At 43.1% G+C, this 22,208-nt stretch overlaps 1 protein-coding gene across 1 annotated transcript in view; it reads right to left on the bottom strand.

Moving 5' to 3' along the window:
• The window catches only part of RAD51B (RAD51 paralog B), a 565,004-nt gene that overhangs the window by 162,910 nt on the left and 379,886 nt on the right, over positions 1–22,208 (bottom strand). The window lies entirely within an intron of this gene.

Below are 22,208 nucleotides of genomic sequence, written 5' to 3' on the forward strand. Positions count from 1 at the left end.
CACGTGTACGCCTGGGTTCTGGGGATCCCCCTCCTTTTGATTTGCAAGGAGGGTTAGAAAGACACAGCTTTGTGATCAGTCCATCACAGGCAGCTACTATTGACTGATTTCCCCTCCTTAGACTCATCTGAGACCAAGAAAATAGTTCTGTTGAGTCACTTGCTCCCCAGGGGTCTGAAAATATGGCTCTTGGGGGAGTCCAGCCTGATAAACACCTACTTTGCTATTCTCCAGCCTCAGCCAAACTTATAGTGGCTTAGAGTGGGGAGGAGCTGAAGCCCGGAGGAGCTGAAGCCCAGAGGGGCCTCTGATCTCACCCCGCCTCTGAAAAATCTCCAGAGGAGGACAAGCCAACACTAATCTGACTTCTGTATCTCTATGCCACTCAAGCAAATTGCATTCCAAGGGCTCTCTGAACTCAGAAACTGGGTGCATGCATCCAATTCTATCTCCAGAGTCAATCTGTAGCATAAAATGAGAGCAAAGATCATTCATAACCTGTTCAGAAGGAGGTCAAAACATCTGCTTAGGAACAAATTTCCAAAACAGCAGCCTCGTGAGGGAAGCCTTTGAACAAAAACTATTTATTTGATATCCTCAAAGAAGGGATATTGTGTAAAGTGTTGTTGTTGTTGTTGTTTGTTTTTTAAAGAAGGGTGGGGGGAATTGGGAGCTGAAGCTATCTGTCTATATCCATATTTAAATAAATGACATCAACATCCATAAACAATAATAACCTACAATTAAACAGAGTCAACATAAGAGAGACAGAAGAAGAATAGGCCCAGAACAAATACATTAAAATGGCTAAATATTTACATGGCAAGTGAGGATGGGCCTCCTTCCATGGCAATGCCCTTGGAGTGGAGATCTTTGATCGTGGTCACTAACAAGCCAATCCCCATCATGTGCTACAGGCCCATAAAATGATGTCCTAGCCAAGGGCAGATCACACTCAAGGCATGAGCCCCAATGCCAGATGACAAATAGGTTTTTAGTCTCCAGTATCTACTCTGGTGCCTTGGGAATGGCCACCTGGAGCACTGTCCCAAGAGGAAGTGTGAGGTTGTGTCGGGCCTCTGAGTTGCTAGCGGGGATGGTGAGGGACATGAGCTGCTAAGCGTAACTGCACGAGAGTGCTATCCTGTCATTTTTCCTCCCGCACTTTCATTTGCCTCTCATCTACGTCATTAACAAGAATCCTGACAGCACTTTATGTGTGCATGATGCTTTATACTTTTCAGAGGATGCTCACAGAGTGGTCTTAGCTCATCCTCACTGCCTCATGAGGGAAACAGCTCTTGTGTATTAGGAGGGTGGGCTCTGGAGTCAGACCTCCTGGGCTTCCGTCTCAGCTCCACCACCACCCAGCTGTAGAATTTCAGGTAGATGACTTAATCTTTCTGTGCCTCACTTTCTTCAACTGCATCATGAGAGAACGATTGTACCTGTTGTGAGGATAAATGAGTTGGCACAGAAAGCACTTAAGACGGTGCCTAATACCCAGCAGGTACCTAACAACTATCAGCTTTTTACCTACCATTCTACTCACTCCCATTTTTTTTTTCTCCAATGGGAACACTGAAGCTTGTGACACTCTTATTATTCTTCTCTGTGTTTCTCATGGTTCGCTCACTCTGGCTCTCATCCCCATGTCAAGTGCCCCATGCCAAGGCTGAAATGTCCTTTACTCTGCTTCCAGCTTCCCTCTTTCAGGACCAGTTCAAATTGCACCTCTTCCATGAAGTCTTTCCTCACCATGCCCGCTGCAGCTGACTCGTCTCCCAGTTCCTAATGGTCCCCCTTGACAATCGGTCCCAAGTAATTTAGTACCAGGATTTTTTCTCGGTGTCATGTAGGTGATTCTTCCCTCTCTACCTACAGGGTCAATGTTCTGAGACTTCAGGGGTCTCTGCCTCCCTGTACCCATTCTAAAGGAGGGAGAAGGGAGGAGACTGTCTACTTCCTGTGGATCCAAGCCTGTACCAAGTGCTTTACATACATTAGTTCATTTCATCCTCACACCTCAGTGAGGCAAATGTTATTATCCTAGTTTTGAAGATGAGGAAACTGAGGCTCAGAGGAGTTGAACCATTTTCGGGGACGGAATAGCTAGTGCATGGCAGAGCCAGATTCAAACCCGGTCTGTCTGTACCTCCAGTGTGTGCCGGCTCTACCACATAAAAGCTCTGTGACAAGAACCCTCACAGCCTCATGGATATTCGTGGATTAATTTCCTTAGAGCCTGGCATTTGCTGAGATCGGACGGACCAAGCGCCATGTGATTTACTGCAAAATCACACGGAAAGAAAAACTGTACAAAATGTTTAAGAATAAGACAAACTTTCAGTAGCAAGAAGAAACCAGTCGACTGTTCGAATGCTGTTTGGTGGAGCTGGAAACACTGAGTCTTCAGTGCAGGGAGGAACCATGCTCCAGCAGGTATGGCAGAAGAAAAGACACAGACTCCTGGATTCTATTTCTGTCTTGGCCGCTAACCTCTCTGCTAATATTTTCACTTCTGCTAACATGTGATGACAAGAGTTTCAGAAGAAAGGTTGCCGCAGGAGAGCAGAAGGAGGACAGGCAGTTAGCTGGTTAAACGTGGCGGAGCCACAAACAGCGCGGGGATCTGGAGGAGGAGTTCGCAGCCGGGACCAATCCCATGTGGGCCTTTATCTTTCCAGCTCTACTTCAACTCACAGGGAACAGCCCTGGATACACCGCCCTCCTTAAATATAAATGATAGGAGTTTCTATGTGTTTAAATACCCTAAAAGGACTGTCTTCAGTTCACTTAGGATCCGCGTGAGCCATTCAAAAAGTTTGTTCTTGTTTTCCGACTTGAAATGATGTTTGCATTCATTTTCTGACTGGTTACACCATACGATGGTGGTGCTAAATAAGAAAAAAAAAATCAGTCGATTCTTCATATGTTTGGTAATTGATTCCTGAAGTGTATTGCTGCCGGTGCTTGTGATGGAGGCCCTGGTCTATCTATGGTGAAGACACAGCCGGGATGGAGCGGGTAGGGGCAGGGGTTTGTTCTTGGTCCTTGACATCATCCAGCCGAGAGGCCAGGCCTGGAAGGACTGGTAACCCAGGCAGGTTTGTGGTCATGCTGGCAATCATTTAAGGGGCATGAGGAGCCCTTTGAAAACAAGAAACACGGGACCTGTGGATGGTGTCTTTCCATTTCCACATATCTGAAGTCCCACTGAATTCAGAATCCTGGAGCTGTGGGCAAGTCTTGTGGAAGATTTCCTGCTCAGATCGAGGCCTGGAAAGGGATCACTGCTGAAAATGAACAGCCAGCTGCTTGGGAATGGGAGGACAAGGAAGCTCTTCTCTGTCTGGTTATTTACAAGGCAGCGTTTGGGCTCACGGACTCCTCCTGCCCTCCCCAGGACAGCACTGAAACGACTAAGTCTGCCTGTTATTCCAGTGAATCCAGTCAAATAAATAAGTCAATTCTCTTTAAGTTTGTGGTCTCAACTCCTTGTTGGTTTATTGCAAAATTAAAGGGCACACAGAGTAGAACCATCAATCAGTAACCAGCAGAGGAATAAGCTCTTTGTGGAATGTACTGAGAAACAGGAAAGAAGAAGGAAAAAAAATGAAAAGAAACCTCATGAAATGGTCATTTGTTAGGAGAACAGAGGGGGGGAAAATCCACATTTCACATGCAGCATCATTTAGGAAAAGTCTTATTAAAGGTTTCCTATCTCACCAGGAGAGCAAGCACAGGAACGCAAAGAAAAATCCCTCAAAATGATCTGCCATTTATTAGTGCTGGTTTATTGTGGCCTTTGCTGTGTTCCGTAGACACAGCCAGAGATCATGGGGCCAAGCGGCTGGAACAGTGAGCAGGCTCAGGACCAGAGCAAGGAGACGAGATACCACTACTGCTTATTACAAGGCAAACATAACTGGCTCCCTCCATTCTTCATCCCAACCTGACGGTCCCGTAGCACCCTGTTATTAAAGCACCTCCTTAGTACTGTGCGTTATTTGGAATGTATAATAAATGTGATTTGATGAGGGTAAAAACTGAAGAGCAATATATAGTCTAGAGGAAAAAACTAACACTCACTGAGTACCCACTGGGTGCCAAACAGTACGCTCAATGCCTTATTTACGTAACTTGCCTCATTGCAATCCTATGCGGTAGGTGACATTGTTCTTGGGCTCTCAGGATAAATGTATTTGGTAACTTGCATAGCTTGCAGCAAGCAGCCACATCTATGTGACTCCAAAATCACTTCTTTCAACCAGACTCACCATGTTTAATCATGGCACCAGGAAAACTACTGTGGATTTTAAATCCTGCTAGAAGAAATGAAATAGGTAGAACTGGAAATAGCAGAATGGAAACTCACCAGTCCTATGTCTACCCTGCACATTTTCTACTTCAAATAACTTCCTTGTCTGGACAACTGATATTCTTGACCATTTCACAAGAGAGGAAAGCAAGGTGCCAGGGGGTGGAGGGAATTGCTCACGCTAGTAAACAGAAGAGCCATTAGACCACGACATGGCTCTGATTCTCACCCATGGCAAGATGTGCCTTTTGAAATAACTTGGTAATAGGGAAGAATTCTTTATGTTGCTTTAGAAAAAATGAAGGGGCTATATACACAAGGCATAAACAAATACAGAATCTCATTCTGAACCTCCTTATCATCTAGTGATAAGGTAGGTATTACATCTCTTTCCACATCAGAGAGGAAAAGTGAGTGGCCTAAAGTTCACAGCATATAAATGGACCCACACCTGGGTCTACTGATTCCAGATCCCATGCTCTTTACACTCCTTGATCCTGAAGGGGAATGCACCTCCTAGAGAGAGGCAGATTGATGGTAAAGGAATAACTTTCATGAGAAAGCTGGGTCTCAATGTCTTTCTGAAACAAGGAGGAACTGCTTGTGAAGTTGTGATGCCCAATGCAATGGGATCTTGGTTTTATTTCCTCTCTCTACAGAGGTGACTATCGATAGTGTCCGAACCTTTATGCTCTCTTTGAAGGTGGTCCTCTGTTACTCATGTGAGGCTCATTTAAGTGCTGGTTATGATTTATTAGAAGTGGCCCCATTCATTAATTCAGCAAAGGAGTTCCTAAGAGAGGACAGTGGAAGCAAGAAGTGAAAGAAAGCTGTATCTGGGACTAGGTAGGTTTGGGGCAAGATTGCAAGGAGTTAAAGAGTAAAGTGTATATTTATGGCTTCCCTTCCCAACTCCACCATCTTCTTTCTGCTGTAAACCCCATGGGCTTTGAACACTCAACCTTCCCAACACAGTAGAGTGGAACCCCTCTCAGACGTCCCTTCCCCAGCCAGCACCACCTAGAAGGGTTTTGAAAGCCCAAGATTCCATCCCTGTACCATCCACTACTACTCATAAATCCACACAGTCTTTTCTTCCCTTCTCTCTTTCTAATGAGCTAAATCTTAAATTGTCCTAAGTGACTTTCGCTACAGATCCTTATGCTACTAGGGAGGGCGCCCAGTGACATACCAATTGCTCTAAAGCAGTGACTCTGAAGTGATTGAGGTGGGTGTTGAATCTAGTCTTCCGACTCCAAATTCCATGTTAATTCCTCTACACATTCTTTTCCTCCCTCTTCTGAGATAGAAAATCTGGCTCTACATCTGACTGACAGAGTCCCTAATAGATATTTAAAGCATAGCTGAAATATAAGCTGAATATCTGACAAAATAAAATCACTCAAGTCATTTTATTATTACAATTCAAAATGTTGATAGAATATTTATTAAATACTAACTGGGGTCAAAACAAAGCAAATAGAAGACTGCTATTTTTCTGTTAAAAGGGAGAAGTAGTATGAGTATTACTATATAAACTATAATGAAAGGGAGCAAATAATCCTTGTCATAAGGAGGGTGAAGAGAGAGTCTAGAAGATGGGAAAAGATGGCTTCTCACCGGGGGACTCAGGAGAAGTGTCATTTGATCTGGGCCTTGAAAGAAGGGTGCAATTTTGTCATTGAGAGTTATGTGGAAAGTTTTTACAAATGGCAGAAGAGGCCCCAATATTATAAGAATTTGAACTGCAGAGTATTTTAAATTTTTTTTAAAAGATTTTATCTATTTGACAGAGAGAGACAGTGAGAGAGGGAACACAAGCAGGGGGAGTGGGAGAGGGAGAGGGAGAAGCAGGCTTCCCACAGAGCAGGGAGCACGATGCGGGGCTCGATCCCAGGACCCTGGGATCATGACCTGAGCCAAAGGCAGATGCTTAACCGACTGAGCCACCCAGGCGCCCCTGAACTACAGAGTATTTTAGAGGAGGACCTTAAACTCTGGAATACTGGCAGGCACTAAAAAGGTAACCAATCTGTATGAGTAATACACCAGGCATTTATACCAGGAATTCATTTTAATCCAAAGAGGTCTTTGAAAAGCATGGAAAAAGGCCCCCTAGCCAAGAGACACTAGAGGAACCAACTTGCAGGAAGGAGACACAAGTTACCTTCAGAGTTTCATCCTGCCACTGAAGTTGACCCTTACAAGGCAGGTTCTTACAGTAAAATAACAATACTAATAATATGTCAATTGAGAAAATTACAAGTGTTGCGTGCATGTGTGTGTGTATTTCAAATTGTATGTAGAAGCTAAATTCTGCTAAAACACATCAAGGGTACCAGTCCTCATTATAGAGGAAAGGAAAAGCCCTAATCATATGCAATAGGGTTTAGAAAAATCTTTATGAAAGACGTCTTAGTAACTAGAGGAATAAAAACTAAAACACAACAGCAATCAAAAAGTCCTTAACCGACTGTGTGTCCTGTGTCCGTTCTGGTAGCTTCCCTCCAATCCCCTCACAAGCAGAAGAGATTCCAACAGACTGCAGAGCTTCCCTGCCCTGGAGAAAGGAGGCGTTAGAAACTGAAGCAGAGTCGTCTTAAAAATCTTTTTTCCTCTCAGTTACTTTTCAACATGACTGACAAGAAAGCTTTCCACTTTTCTGTTTATGTTTTCTAAGCCAATAGCAAAGCTCAACTAGAGGTTCAAATAAAAACATTAATCAACACAACATAGGAGCATATTACTTCCAGGTAAATTCAGTTAGCTATCTGGTAGGACCTGGAGTTACACTGGAGTCAAACTAGGTAATCAGCACTTACTGGTTCAGAACTGAATGACACAACGAAAGGACAGGATATGTGCCCCATAAAATGATGAATCTAGGTAATGATCATCAATGGATTAGGGGAAAAGTTGATAGGGAACCTGGCAATGGAATGATCAGCTGCCATCATCTGAACCCTCTGATCAATTTAATCACCATTAAAGGTGGCACAACAAGACAGTATTGTTTTATGGCATGATAAAATAGGAAGTAAACAGCACCACCTGTAGAATATTTTTGCTTAAAAAAATCTAAGTCCTGGGGCACCTGGGTGGCTCAGTCGGTTAAGCGATGGCCTTCGGCTCAGATCATGATCCCAGGGTCCTGGATCGAGCCTCATGTCAGGCTCCCTGCTCCTCGGGGAGCCTGCTTCTCCCTCTCCCTCTGCCTGCTGCTCCCCCTGCTTGTGATCTCTCTCTCTGTGTCAAATAAATAAATAAAATCTTAAAAAAAAAAATCTAAGTCCTAATCTAATAGGATATAGAAGAACAAGTTAAACGACACTGTGAGGAAACCATCCACCAAATCTAAAATGTCAGGCATTCTACATCCAATTTCTCCAACAAATCAATGTCAAATAAAAGGGGTGGGCGTGGAGTTTTACAGAATAAAAGAAAGGGAATATAACAACCAAATACAATTTGTGGACCTTATTTAGGTCCTTATTCAAATTAGCCAACTATAAAAGGACATCTTTGAGACAAACAGGGAAATTTGAATATAGGCCAGGTATTGGATGATATCAATGACTTGTTACTTCTGCTAGGTGTGGTGAAGGTATGGCAGTTATGGTTTCAAATGCCCTTATTAATTTAAAGATGGAGAACAGGTGGAGAAATATGTTCCAAAGAGAAATTTAAAAATACAAGGAAGGAAGAAAAGGAGGGAGAGAGGGAGGGAGGGATGAAGGAAAGAGAGAGAGAGAGAGAAAGAAAGAAGGAAGGAAGGAAGGAAGGAAGGAAGGAAGGAAAGAAGAGGGAGAGAGAAAGGAAGGAAGAAGGAAGGAAGGAAAGAAATATAATCATAGTACATTTAGTAGCTCTCTGTGAGTACTCACATTGGCAATAACATAAGTGCTAAATACGGTTCTAACTAAGTGTTAAGATGAGACCACATTGGAAGGAAGCGAAGAGCAAAACTGAGAGGGAGAATGGTGACTCAGTGGTCATCTTTCATAGAATCATCTTCAATGGAAACATCAAGAAATAGCAATTCAGGCATATCATTTAGAAATAGGGAGACAAACTAGCAGAATCAACAACTCAATGGTTTGAAAGTGGCTCCTCCAAGAGACTAAGAATCAAAGGGGAGAAGTGGCCTTGGGGCCAGGAAATGCTGTTTTTTGGTTTAAGTATTATATGATCATTAGATTTATAAAACAATACCCATGTTTTACTTTGATGAAAAATAAAATTTAAATTAAAGCAAATGCATCAGAAGTGTGTGAGGAGGAAGTTAGTGAGCCAAAAAATGAATAGAAAGGGTAGTCAGAGAGGCAAATGAGGGCAGTGCAGAGTCGAAGACCAGCTAGGGCTGCTAGGGGCCCTGCGTGGCTCAGGTGAGCGCCTGGATCAGCCAGCGGGCAGATCTGGGCTGTGGCAACAGATGCAGCAGGCTACTGGCCACCCACCAGAAACATCTGAACCACGTGGCTCCCTGACTGTCAACTCCACACTGAAACAAGTCACCTTCCAATAGCTTGATTTCTCATTTAACTTGCTTTGAAGGGGAAATGTGCTAGTTGGACCAGCGTGCCTGTCCAGTGCACAGAACAGCTCTTTTTCATGGTAAAATTAACAATCTGGCATTCTGCTTTTATAGCTCAGTCTGGCCTGAGAACTTTGGGACCATAAACAAGGCCAGGTCCACCCAAGTGTGATGAGCTCTGGGTCAGAATTTGGGCTGAGGCCAGGTCATCAGGTAAAATCCATCTCGTGAGACCTTCCTGACTGGGCTAGCAGCTTCCTCTCCGAGGGCTGCCCTGACCTCAGGGTCTTCCCCACATTGCCCTGAGCACCCTCATAACAACCCCGTTATGCCTATCATTTCCCTACATTATGCTGAATAACTGAGCGCCAACTACATTTGATCACTTCTCGGAAGATACGGTGGACACCTGTGGCTCTTTCCTAAGCAAAGATATTCTTCAGCACATGCTTTCAGGACCCCACAGGACACTATGGGCAGAAGCTGGAGTTCCCGGGCTTTCAAAATATAGAAAGTGTTCATAAATTTAAAATATCACAGTACCAGATTATTTCAATTTTTTAGTAAATGACATAATAATAAATATTATTGAGTACTTTTAAAGTACTCTTTACATGTAATAGCTCATTCAATCCTCACAAAACCCTACAGTGTAGGACCATCCCATTTTTTATTAGGTACAGTGAAGTTGTCTAATTTGGCGAGGGTTACACAGCAAGACAGAACATGGACTCATGGGCCGTACAGCGAGAGGGTCTGGTTGAGGTGAAGTGTCTTGCCGAGACTCACACAGCAAATGAGCAGAGCTGGGAAGAGGCATCTCTTCTTACAGAAGGCAGTGGAAGCCAATCGAACCCTTGAGATATCACCATCTCCCAAAACCGGTATCATTGCCTCTGAACAATCTAACCAACACCCAAGTTATATAAAGTCCTCCCAATGATCACCTGGTAGGGCAGAGCCCCTGTGGCAACTCAGTCCTCCAAAATTCAAAAATAACCCCTGAAATCATAATGGAACTGTCTCATTAAAGAACAAAGAAAGGAGTATGGCACATAAAAGTTGTTCACCATTCCATTCTCATTTTGAAACAAAAAGCTCACAGAGATAGCAGCTATTTGCTTTACTTTCCCTGGAGATGACAGAATTGGAGGAAAACAGTGACATTAATTTAGGAGGTTCCCAGAGTCCTAGTATTGTTCTTTTCTCAAACCTACCATTTATTGAGTAGTTACTCTGTATGAGCAATGAGGCTAACTTCAAACATCATCACTGTTCTCAAAAGAGCTCGAGTTCATGGATCCCTTACTGTGAGCTGGTCGGTCTGGTAAACCCTGCACGTGGATTACCTCTTTAATCCTGCCCTCTGTCCTATTCGTCAGGCCATAGTATTATATCCATTTTACAGGTAAAGAAAGTGAGCTTACAGAGTTTCTAAACATTGCAAAAGGTCATGGGAGAGCCAGAACTTGAAACTAAAGCCCAGATCCCAGATCTACTGGAATGTAAAGCCTTGCCTCTTAGCCACCATTCTATACTATCTCTTCCGATCTTTACAACACACCATCAAGGCCAGTGCTATAATCCCTATTTTACAAATGAGAAAACTGAGGCTCAGAGAGGTTAAATCACTTTCTAAAGACACACAGCTGCTAAGCGGCAAAGCTGGGATTCAAATCCAGGATCATGTGACTCCAGAGCCCAAGCTCTTTATCTCCACACTATATTAGCTCTCCCTTCACTGGGCCATTGGCTCATTCACTCAAGGCATATTTACCAAGGGCTTAACTATGCACCAGGCACTGTTCTAGGCACTTAGGCATACAAGGTGCACAAAAGGGCAAGAAATCCTTGCCCTGTGGAGTCTGTATTCTACCAGTGGGAGGCAGACAATGAACACAAGAAGTGCTAAGCTATGTAGTGTTTCAAAAAGTGACTATTTCTAGGGGAAACAAGTTAGAGTAAAGGGATTTGGTATAATGTATGAGAATAGGTTGCAATTTTAAACAGAGAGGGCAAGAGGGGCCTCATGGAAAGGAGAAATATGAACACAGACTTGAAGCTGAAATATGAACACAGACCTAAGGCTGAGGCATGAATATGAAGCTGAAATACGAACACAGACTTGAAGCTGGGGCACGTGGCTATCAGTCTACGTCTCCTCCCAAGAGATCTTTAAAGAGAAAATCCTCCAACCCCTTAATATCCTAGCTCACGTGGAAATACCAAGGAAGTAGAAAAGTTAAAAAGCCAAGGGCCTTTGCTTGGCCCCTCAACTTGCCCAAACTGCATACTGCAGGGTGATAAGAAAATATGCACATGGCTCATCTACCATTACAGATGGAAATGGTAAGGTTGGGTGGCTGTGCCCAGGCAAGCACGAGAAAAGTGTTACATATTTTACTTACCAAGAATTAGCTCCCAAGGTACATGGTCTTTCCCAGCAGTCCAGCTCTCGGTCTACAGATGTTAACATTATACAATTATTCCCATAAAACGGCTCTGTGTGACAGAGACTGGCTGAACCCCTGTAACCCAAACCCGTGCTATCGCCGGAAAAACCAATAAGGCGAGCTATGTTACACTCTCCATGAGTACACAAGGCCCAGGCCATCCCCCTGTAAGAGCTCATTACACTGCAAGGGTCATCCAGGAGTTCAGCCTGTGACTGTGGGAATTTACAGAGATAATCTCTCAAAATCCAAATAAAAATAGAATTCCTCTCTTAGGAAAATCCTGAGAACTCATCCTTCTATTCCAGACTTTCTGATAAGAAAGAGCTAAAGCTAGGTCCACTCAACTTTGGTACTTGGCCTCCTCTATAAATGGCGAACCATCGCCCTCTTCCTCTTCACAGGCACATTTCTCTGGCCATATCTGAAGATTCAGCAATCTATGTATCTTACAGGGCATCTCTCATATTGGGCTAGATCGCAGGGCATCTCACAAATAAAGGAACTAAAGAAGCAGTTCAGTAACGGAAATTAAGGTTGAAAGGTGTTATCAGAGTTAATGTTAATAAAGTATTAAAGATTGTTTGGAATTTCTTTGTAGTTTTGATTTACTTATTGACCAATAGAAAGAGAGTGGTTCTATAATAGCTGTTTCCAATTGTGCAAGGTCAGAAGCTTCAGATCAAGTGAACAGGGACGGATGCCCAGGGCTCTGGCGCAAGGCCTGTCGTCCAGCATTAGATCACCCTGCTTTTCCTGATGCAGGTTCTGCACAATAAACAAGAGAGAAACGGAGAGAGAGAGACAGAGAGAAGGAAAAGCCAAAAGAGGTAAATAATGAAAGATTCCATCCCTCACCGAGTCTACAAGTTATATGTTTATCGAGCAGCCACTGGGTGACAGGCACTGTTCTAAGTTCCAGAATAACAAAGAACAGGACTAATTAACACCTGGGTGCCCTAAGAAGTGAGTGTACACACTAGTTAGAGTCCAACGATATACAAGGAGACCAGGAGATGGGCCAGTCCCTTTCAGATACGGTGAGTAACATGAAGAAATAAAATATCGTGTGTGGGCCTACTGATAGTATGGTCAGGGAAGCCCTGTCTGAGAGAGGGCATCTGGGATCTGAGTGACAGCTCTGGGGTGCCACGGAGTTCAGGGCACAGACTGAGGCAGAAGAGTTGAGCATTAAGGTTCTGAGGCAGAAACAAGCTTGGGGTGCTCTAAGGACTCAAAGAAGACCAGCCTGGCTGGAGGTTAGTGAGTGAGGAGAGGGGTCAGGGAGGTGGGCCAGGCTGAGTCAGGCAGCGACTGGGAGGCCCCGCACAAAGACTTCAGGTTTGGCTCTAAGCGTGATGGGAGGCCTCTGGCAGGCTTCAAGTAGGAGACTGATGTGATCCGGTTTGTCTTAAAATCTGCTTATTTGGAGGAATTAAGACACCAACATTTAATCCCCCTTGTGAAGGTACAGATTTTGTGTTCTGTGAAACCCACTTAAAATATTCACGAGAGGTCAATCCCTCTTGGCAAAAAAAAGTGGATGAAGAAAGAGGGGGAGAATAAGACAGAGGGAGGGCGAGAGAGAGAGGGAGGGAGAGACAGAGAGAAAGAAACAGTAAGGAAGGAAGAGAGGGAAAAAGAAAGAGAGAGGAAGGAAGGGAGAGAAGGAAGGAATGTCCACTGAGGCTCTACTTCTTTGGCTGCTAAGAGTTGGGAGCAGGGTAGACACTGAAACACAAGGCCCCAGAAACACAGCACAGTAGAAGACGACCCACTAAGGGCCTAGACTAGAGCCGGGGAGTGTGTTCACAGCCCCAGTTTTGGGGTGACCAGAGGGTGAGACCAGAAGGAAGAAGGTATCTAATCACAACACACCAGCTGAATCTTAACAGTGGCGATGGCACTGAAGAAAAGTATTTCTAGCTGGAAACACTTTCAAATGGAATTCCAGTTCACCAGAGGCAGGATGTGGTCCCACTGAGTCCGTCAGCAAGTACTTATTACATCTCTACCAAATGCGGTGTAGGAACAGAAAAAGATGACAAAGCAAATATTGTGTAAATTACAGACGCAGTGGGCTTTGAGGATTTGAGAGTCTCATAAGGAAGCTAGGAGAGGAGGGGGAAATTCTCCGTAGTGGTAGTCAGAGCTATGTTCACATATATGTAGATATTTAGAGGTAAATCTCAAACCCAGGTCTTTGGATTCCGGGTTCATCACTGTCTCAGGCGAACAGACCCCCAAAGCCCAGGGTTTATGATTCGAATTGTAATGGGATGTGATCAGACGTTCTGTCTGCTATTACCCCCAAGAAGACAAAGGTCATCCATAAACAGCCACTTGGCTGAATCCACTTCAGCAAATTCAATCTCTTCCAACCCACCATCAGTTTCACTTCCCTATGGGGAAGCTACAAAATGTACACGGGAGGAAGTGAGAGTAACCAGCTGGTGGTCACTTGTCTCTTTTGAAAATGCACCATCTACACATGACATGTATGGATACACAGAGACAGATGGCAGCTTGGGGTCTGTGTGTGTGTGTGCACACACATGTGCATGTGCAAATATATGCACATGTGTGTGCATATATTAACAGCTCATCCAGGAAAAATAAGCACAACCTGAATATGTCAGGTGTGTCTACAGAGTATCTGAAGAAAGATAAAATTGGCCTGGTTTTTCTGACTAGCAGGGAATGCAATTCTCTTCTTGCTTCCCAGAGAGAAATGTTGGCTCCAACAGAGGATTTGTTTTATAGGTTAGTCTCTGCCCACCACTTAAACCACTTTCAATAAACATGGCATTTAGTTCACTTGTTTAAGACAACAGCGATTTATAACAGTCACTGATATACCGCGTGGAAGCCTCTGGCATATTACGTGACATCTGAAAAGTTCGGTTTTTATCTGTATAAAATGGGAACCGCAGGACTGAAGTGGTTCAGAGTCAGGGTGGTAGGAGCTTGAGCGTGGAATCACCTGTGTGGCATCTTACGATGAAGCGCTGTGAAAACAGTAGCCACTCTGAACATTTTTATATTAAACTCATACCCAAAGTGATACATAGGATTAATCTGATGTTAACTTGGAACTACCATCTGGAGACACATGGGGCTCACTTGTGGGCCCATGAGCCAACCATTTCAAAGAGAATTTCCTTTACAACCACAGGAGGACTCTCCAGGGGCTCTCCAGGCACCAAGGAAGCTCTGGCACAAAACTGTGAAATGACTCAGATCTACGAGTGCCTTCCTTTTGATTAACATTAATATTTGCTAAATGACCCATCAAATCCTAAACACCTAATTTCCACCTATTATTTCTTTGGATTTTTTAAAAAGATTTTATTTATTTATTTGACAGAGAGAGGCACTGCGAGAGAAGGAACACAAGCAGGGGGAATGGGAGAGGGAGAAGCAGGCTTCTCCCGAAGCAGGGAGCTCAATGTGGGGCTCGATATGGGGCTTGATACGGGGCTCGATGCAGGACTCGATGCAGCGCTTGATGCAGCACTTGATGCAGGGCTCGATGCAGGACTCGATCCCAGGACTCTGGGATCAGGACCCAAGCAGAAGGCAGACACTTAATGACTGAGCCACCCAGGCGCCCCATCTCTTTGGATTTTTATAGCAACCTTCTGAAGTGTATAGAAAAGTCATTATTGTCCTCATTCATATGTTAAAACCGAGGCTCAGAGAAGTTACTGGAATTGCACTTTCTTTTTAAAAGAGGTAGGATTCTAATCCTAAAATTTGATGATGTCCAACTATCATTATTTCTGTTAATCAGTAAATTAAAATTAAACTTAAGCAAAACCACAGCAAATCAGAAAGCAAATCAGTGTTCGCCTGGGGCTGGGGGAAGGGAGGGGACTGATTGCAAGGGAGCATTCAGGAAATTTTGGGGGTAATAGAAATATGGTTATTAGGTACACCTATTTGCCAAAACTCATCAAACTATATAATTCATGTAAATCAAAAATTTAAAAATGTGATGTTAATGTAACCTCCCAATTTTGCTTCACATAAACAAGAGAAATGATTGATTATCATGACTTCTTCTACTGCCTTGTCCAGAAGATTCATCATTTCATTTGAAATCTTCTTGTGGTAAATATGTCCTCTGTCATCATCTCTTTGATGTTAAATGCAATGACATTAAACTTTTTTTAATATAATACCATACGTATTTGCCTTATCTTGGTTGCCTAAATTGAGATATGTTTTTAATATTTGTGGTTGTCACAGTGTTTCTATTATTAGGGTTACTCTGGGGATCAGAATCAGCTGGATTGTTCACATTCAGAGCTCAAAACCAAAAGAACAAACAAACATTTCTAAAGAGCAAAAACTGTCATGTCCTTCCTGAAAGCACAATATTTTCCCCCCTTTTCAAATTTTCTTTTACCCAGCAGAAGAGCATACCAGGCCCATGGAGGCAATGAGGTAGACCTGCAAGTCTACTTTTCAGGGTAAGAGCCCCTAGTGAGGACTCAAGGCTTTGTTCTCCCACTTTGGAACTGATACAGAATCCTGGTTCTGTTTTCCTAGAAGATGGGACCTATATCTCTGTGGCTCTGCATTTTACACAGAACTACATAAAAAATGGCTTGCTGATTTTTTTTTTTAAGATTTTTTTTTTTTTTATTTATTTGCGAGAGAGAGAATGAGAGACAGAGAGCATGAGAGGGAGGAGGGTCAGAGGGAGAAGCAGACTCCCCGCTGAGCAGGGAGCCCGATGTGGGACTCGATCCCGGGACTCCAGGATCATGACCTGAGCCGAAGGCAGTCGCTTAACCAACTGAGCCACCCAGGCGCCCGGCTTGCTGATGTTTTTGATAAAATAACATTTACATCTTTTCACAACCCTTTACACAGTGCTTTCACATTTATTACTGCACTTGAGGCAACAATCTTGGGAGGTTGGTACTATTATTAATTCTATTTCATAGAGGTATCAAAGTCACCATGAATATATGCAACTTGTCAAAAGACACTCAGCTTTTAGGTGGTAGAGTAAGAATTTCGTCTTATAGCCTGTCCTCTACTCATTCATACCACACTGCCTCCATAACTCCACGTAGATTAAAACGCCATCCTCCTTCCAGAGAAGGAAGTATCTAAAGCCTATTTTCAAGAGTGCAAACATTGATCACTTTGCTAGACAAGGACTTCCTCACAAGTAGGGAAAAAAAGAAAGAACAAACATGATGAGATCATCTCTCTACCACCTACTGAAGTCCAATCTGGTTGGCCCTATATCTTACTAACTGTGCATATCCAACTATATGTAAAATTCATATTTTCCCAGGGTGCCTGGCTGGCTCAGTCAGTTAAGCACCTGTCTTCGGCTCAGGTCATGATCCCTGAGTCCCAGGATCAAGACCCACATCAGGCTCCCTGCTCAGCAGGGAGTCTGCTTCTCCCTCTGCCCCTCACCCCGCTCTTGTGCACATGCTCTCTCTCTCAAATAAATAAATAAATAAATAAATAAAATCTTTAAAAAAATAAATAAAATAAAATTCATATTTTCTTGAGCATAATATTCATCCCTCAAAACACTAGCCATTCGCTCCCTCCTCAATGAGATCTTGTGTGATCTTCCAGAGCAAATGGTTTTCTTCCTCTGTGCTACTTGATTCATACCAATAAAATAGCATTTACCATCTTATATAGCACAGTTAATTATTTTCATACCAGTATGTCCCACTGGTTTGGAAGCACCTTATACACAAGGCCCATGTGGGGGGGGTGTGGCTGGCTGAGTGGGTGGAGCATGTGACTCTTGATCTTGGGGTTGTGAATCCAAGCCCCATGTTGGGTGTAGAACTTACATACATACATACATACATACACACATGCATTAGTAAGTAAGTAAGTAAATAAATAAATAAATATTTCTAAAAACAAAACAAAACAAAAAACAAGACCCATGTGTCATTCACCTTAGTGCTCTTGGCACAACACCTGATACATAGCAGATCCCAAGGCAATTACTGCTGAAAACTCACTATGGAACCTAAAAATTATGTGTTACATTCTTAGCCATAAATAAGTGATAAATTTTAAGAGACCAAGCTTTACTAAGGCCTAATCACTGACCCAAAGACATAAAAATTCTGCTATTATAATCCTATCTGCAAATCCAATTTAAGAATTCTATTTTAACCACTGATGAAAATTATCACAGATCTCTAGATCATAAGGGATGGCACTCCAGACATCAGGGTAATAGGAAGTCCTATCAGTTAAGTGAACTAGATACAGGATAGGATGATGAAATCCAAGACTATCCCACTCATTCCAAGACATCTGGTCACTTGGCCAGTATTCCACCTGACCTAGATTATCTCGTTTATTTTCCACCAAACTTTGTGATAAGCATTATATGCTAATGCAGAGGTACAGTTCAGAGAGATAAAGGTCTTTAGACACTATATTCCATGTTTTTCCCACTATACCACGCAGCCTCCATACACATACCTTCAATTTGAGATTAGTAATATCCAGACAAGGCAGATGAGAGGTGGTAAGGGAGGTTAAAACACAGTGCCAACTCCTCTCTTTCATTTCCTGCCATCCATTTTCCTTGGATCCTGAAAGCTTCTGGCATCTTATTCACTACTCTGTAATCCCCCCAAACTAGATTCTACTAAACTCTTTTCTGATTGAACTAATTCCCAGCCTCAACCTCTTGCCTCCTAACTATGTCAAGGCTCCATGAAAGTTCCAAAAACCAACTTGAATCCACTCTTCCTTTCTTCTCTTTTCTAGCCTCTAAAAAGGTAAATATCCTATAAGATGCCTCCTGTATCTCTGGCATTTCCCACAAATTGGTAAGTTCTCTGATCCCCACAGTATCACTTATTGGCTCATCTAAAATCTTCTCACAAATCCTTGGCCATCCAAAATACTATCTGTTCAGAAAACTTTCTCTTCTTTTCCACTCTGGTAAATTCCACCACTAAGCTTATAAACCTCAGATAATATGACAGAAATCTGGTTCCATCCGTGCCTGTAAGTCATTCCCAGTCACAGAATTCCTAGAAAACTAAGAACTTTTAAGGCATTCAGACTTCCCTGATGATGGTCCCAAATGAACTAGGCATGTTGACCAATATGACAACCCTACCCCTGACTACCAGAAGACAGGGTGTCAAAATAGTCCTACTAATTTAGAAGCCATAGTCCTAGACAGACACAATCCCCACCCCTCTCCAAGCTACATATCCTAAGCTCTACCCATTGTTTTTAGTGAATTCTGATGAAGTGGCAAGAGAGGTCATGAAGTAGAGGGTATGGTTTGGCAAAATGCAACAAGCACCCACCCCTGTGTTTTGGAGGCCTTGGCTCTTCCCAGAAGAGAAGTGTAAGTCATTAGAAGATAAGCACCCAGAAGGTGAAATTTACATATGAAGTAAATTTGCTGCTGACTTCTCTTTGCACATTGCTTTTTGGCAACCCTTTTCCCTACTATATGTTGTTTATGATTTTTGCGTTCTGCCTTCTAATGATCAAGGCTGCCATTAGTGCTCATTTAAACCAGATGTTTTCCACAAGAAAATGTCAGATGAGGGGAAGGGCTAGACCTGTTATAAAAGAACGTAGGCCTTACAACTTTCCTCCTCCACAAGACTTCGCAGATTTGACTCAGGTTTCCGAATTGAAAGCCTGACACACTCTGTTTTGCTTACAGTAAAATGTAGTTCCGTGTGTTCAAATAAGAACTAGTGTCAGAAGAAAAAAAAGCACTGTGAAATATACTAGTCTTTATACGTAACCGATATTAAATAAATCTACAATGTAAAATTAGCATTAAGGATTCATAATGAATGTTAATATAAAATACGATCGAAGTTCAAAAACCTTACTTAAATTTGGCTGAAAATATGTCATTAACAGCGCTGGGACTGTCTGCCCTGTGAGTCCCCATTCCGTCCCAACCCTTCTATGCATCTATTTGTATCCTTGCTCCCTTTTCACTTCTTAGGTCTTCCCTGGCTTCTGTGAAACCAGAAATTCTGCTTTTTGTAGAAGCTGGTTAGGTTTGGGTTTTTATCACTTGCAACAACGAATCTTGACTAAAATGTCGTGCTATGCATTAGAATTTTGTGTTCAAACTCCTGGGTGGGCAGTTTGTTTTATAAGCGATCGACAAACATTGGGGAAAGTGCCTGGTACCGTCAACCCTCACAACACACCAGTGAGGTACGTACCATCTTCTCAATGCTGATGAGAAAACTGAGGCTCAGACAGGAGATCGGAAAACGAAAGGCTAACTAACTGGGGAGGATTCCACCTTGGCAGAGGAGACTCAGAATTCCACTGACCTCCTAAAGGAGTTGGGTGAGAGGGCAGGTGGATATAAATTTCAACTACACTTAGTAAAAAGCCTAAGTGGTTTGCTGGGTTAGGTTGTTCCCATTTCTCCCTTACCAGATCTAAAAGTTTTCTGCATCGGATTAAACAGACTCTGCGTTGGGGGTGGGGCTGGGGTGGGAAAGGGGTAGGGGGAGTGGTGCTCCAAGGCAGCCCTGGAGGGGGGCTTCCAGGTGCATACAAGTTTGACCTTTACTCTGCTCCACTCCACAGTGTCTCAGGTCCCACCCCAGCCACCTCTGCCCCATCTAATATGGCCACAGCCACAGAATAAAAGGCAGAACTTGCTCGTAGAACTGCTGCTCATAAATCCTCATGCCTCCCTGGCTCTTCTTTCCTGCCTGCTGCTTTTCCCTCCTACTCTGGTTACAATGTCACAAACCCACACCCCCACACACGCAGCAGCATTCGCATGGAACAATGCACAAGTAAGCTTATTACAAGGTGAAGGACTCCAAGGGAAAGAGCAGGGGTTACTCCCCTTGGCTGGGATGGCTGTAGCCCTGCACTCACTAGAGCAAAACTTCTCACCCAGAAACTATCAGCCCCCTTCCCTGCCTGACTTCAGAATCACTGGCCATGGATTCCTTTGTTCCTCTCTTTTCTGTCGAATCTCACAAGTTCCTTCAGCCTCATCTTTTTTCCACACATAAAGCCCAATACCAACCCTATACCTGTTACTGGCATTGGGGGTGAGAGTGAGTTTGGCTCTCAGTGATGCCTACTCCTGTGCTCTAGGATCATAAGTGATTTTAAAAAAATTTAATATAGAGGGTCACATTTTACATCAGGATTGCATTCTAAAGTTGGTGTGTAAGGCAAAATTTACGTAGTCAAAATTACCCTGGAAAATCCCTTAAGCCTCCCAGTAAAAAATGTATGATTCTGTAGTTACAAGCTGCACAGTAATATGTGTACACAGTAATATGCATAGCATAAAACTAAAATTACAAGTGCAAAATACAATTCTGCAGCATTTTAAATTATAAACAAGAAAGTGCATAGCTGAACTTGAATAAATTCAGTGGGGTGCTGATGCTACTCCTCCGCATCTTTCCCCAACCACCACGGGCTCTCCACACACGTCTAAATAGGCTTAAGGGTTCCATTTACATGAAAAGACACACAGCTCCGGGAACCTTTGAGGCCTTCTCTTAAGATACACAATCACCACAAAAGGAAAAGGGAGACCATTCTTTCACACAGATCTCTTTTCCTGTTTTTGCCTTGTGGCAGGAACAAAAGAAGATTTCTGAAAGAGAAAGCCAGCAAAAACTGCAGGCAATCACTTCTACACTAGGCTGTGAAAAATGCTTCAGGCTTCCTTTAGCTTCGACATCCCAGAGACTCAAGAGTCCGCCCGACCGATTGGCCTAAGGTCTCTGAAGGATGCTCCCGCCTTAAGAGGATATCAACTCTAAGGAACCATGCAGAATTGAATTAGAAAGGCGCATCCTAGCTGAAGTCTGGGGTAAAAACAAAGCTTATGTTAGCTGCTTAAGGATTAACGGAAGATTAGTAATTTTTGCGAATGTGCTTATAGTTCTTTAAGAACACATTCTCCAAGTATATCTTGATATATGGTATCAGTGATTATTTATGTTAGCGGTTGAATGTTCTCATAAATGTGAGAAAACCAGCTTCTATCACTATCCCTGTGGTCTTCCTCTCCTCCCCATTTCTATCCCTCCCCACATACATACACACAAACAATGTCTCAGTCACATTGGCTGCCTTTTTGTTGGAGAATTCTCCAGGCTTGCTCCTACCCCAGGGCCTTTACATCAACTATTTCCATCTTATCTTGAATGTTTTCCTCAGTTCTGCTCATGACTGGATCCTTCTCATCATTTAGGTCTCACTCAGCTCAAATTATCTGCTCAGAGAGGCCTTCTCTAACTACCCATTTTATAGCAGCCAGTCTCTCCACCACTGCCCACCCATCTCCCTGTTATCACCTGCCTTGGTTTTATTTCCCTTGTCACATTTATCACTATCTAAAAATACTTCAAATATTTGGTTTTTTGCTTATTGTCTGAATCCCTCCACTAGAATGTAAGCTCCTTGAGGACAGGATCTCTGTCTTGTTCACCACTCTCTCCTCGATGTCTGGTTCGTACCTGGCTCAGAGTAGGTGCCCAATAATATCCAATGAGAGAATAGATAATTCTCAAGCTAAATAGCCATAAAGCTGTGGGCCATATAGCCTTAGCCCTCCTGCTTGGACCACAGCATCAGGGCCAAGGGACCATGCCTAACTGGTGCCTGCTACCTTAAGCACTAGGGAGAGGTCAAGAAGGAAAATGAAGCTTTAAGAGGTCAACTTGCAAGCCTAAAATTATAGAGAGCCAAGAATTATCATAGAATTGATTGGTCTGAGGCTTCTCTATATACCATTTTCCCTCTCTGACTACTGAAAAAAGGGGAGAGATGTCAGAGATGCAGAACTATCACCCATCAGGAATACCGGGTACATCACTGTCTGAGATCTCCAAAAGAAGTTCCCACGCCATAATGA

Source organism: Neomonachus schauinslandi, chromosome 9, assembly GCF_002201575.2.
Source record: "Neomonachus schauinslandi chromosome 9, ASM220157v2, whole genome shotgun sequence".
Lineage (NCBI taxonomy): Eukaryota > Metazoa > Chordata > Mammalia > Carnivora > Phocidae > Neomonachus > Neomonachus schauinslandi.